Source organism: Mirounga angustirostris, unplaced genomic scaffold (assembly GCF_029215605.1).
Source record: "Mirounga angustirostris isolate CCGP_5_RB_7025 unplaced genomic scaffold, mMirAng1.0.hap1 SCAF_14, whole genome shotgun sequence".
Taxonomy (NCBI): Eukaryota; Metazoa; Chordata; class Mammalia; order Carnivora; family Phocidae; genus Mirounga; species Mirounga angustirostris.
The window spans coordinates 14,146,286-14,147,751 of NW_026991722.1; the positions used below are offsets into that span (position 1 = coordinate 14,146,286).

Consider the following 1,466-nt stretch of genomic DNA (forward strand, 5'->3'; position numbering starts at 1 on the left):
CAGAAATGATTGTTTCCATGAGGTCAGTTCTGACCACAGTCCATACCACTTTCCAAACTACAGTTATAGGATGATGGTGTCTTTCTGTGAAAAATTGTAAATGTTGACACAGTCGAGACAATGCATATGACCAGGTGAAATAGGAGACAAAGTAGCTGTAAAAATAAAAATCAGCAGCTGAGGCCCCTGCCAAGAGCTCCTGCCAGAAGATGGCGGCCACAGAGCGGACGCTGCCTGAGAAGTCCCTGGGGCTGAGTAAAGGGAACAAATACAGCGTTCAGGGTGAGCGCCAGATTCCAGTTCTTCAAACAAACAATGGTCCAAGTCTAACAGGACTGACTCCTATAGCAGCTCATCTTGTCAAGCAGGCCAACAAAGAATATTTGCTTGGGAGCACTGCAGAAGAAAAAGCATCGTTCAGCTGTGGTTGGAATACAGGGTAACTCAAGTAGATGGACACTCCAATAAAGACAATATCCGCACTCTGTTGAAGGATCTTAATTCCTGTCTTGAAGATAAAGCCTACCTTACAGGATTTAACTTTACCTTAGCAGATATCCTATTGTACTATGGACTTCATCGCTTTAGAGTTGACCTGACAGTTCAAGAAAAGGAGAAATATCTTAGTGTGTCTCACTGGTTTTGTCACATTCAGCACTATCCAGGGATTATGCAACATCTGTCCATTGTTCTCTTCATCAAGAACAGACGATATACTAATTCCCACTAGAAGCTATCCATTGACATACAGAAGCGTGATCACAAATATTTTAAATGGAAAGCGTATTCTGGACCAGAGAACCAGCGTAAATTGATACACAGTCATTCTTTATTTGCTCAAGTTCATGGAATTAACTTATGTCTGAAAAAAAAAAATCAACAGCTGAAACTTGACTTGAGAGTTTTAGAGGGCACAGGTATTGAACTTAAGTTGGTTTGATTCTAAATCCCTATACTTCCACTATAAACAGTATAGTCTTTTACAAAGTACTGAAATGTCTGTGGAAGAACTTAAAAGATGGGTAAAAAAGAAGCTGTAACTTAATGTTACTAAGAAATGGAGTGACATTGTAGGGTAGTGCAGTATGTCTCTCTCAGGCAACATAATTTTTTTCCCTTAAAATATATTATTAATATCCGACACACACAAAAGAAGGTATGTATTCTACATGTACATAATAATATAGAGGCACCTGGGTGGCTCAGTCAGTTGAGTGTCTGACTCTTGGTTTTCGCTCAGGTTATGATCTCATGGTTGTGAGATTGAGCCCAAGTTGGGCTCCACACTCAGTACAGAGTCTGCTTGGGATTCTCTCTCCCTCTCCCTCTGCCCCTCCTGCTTTTTTTCTCTCATTCTCTCTCTCTAAAATAAATAAATAAATCTTTAAAATAATAATAATAAGAAGAAGAACAGTGAACCCACCTAACTTAAGAAGTGGAACACTGACAATATCATTGCATCAAAC

The 1,466-nt window shown here is 39.6% G+C and overlaps 1 pseudogene; it reads left to right on the forward strand.

Annotated features, from left to right (window-relative positions):
* The first annotated feature begins 209 nt into the window (after window positions 1-209).
* LOC123853225 (eukaryotic translation elongation factor 1 epsilon-1-like) lies at window positions 210-730 on the forward strand (annotated as a pseudogene).
* Window positions 731-1,466: the final 736 nt, after the last annotated feature.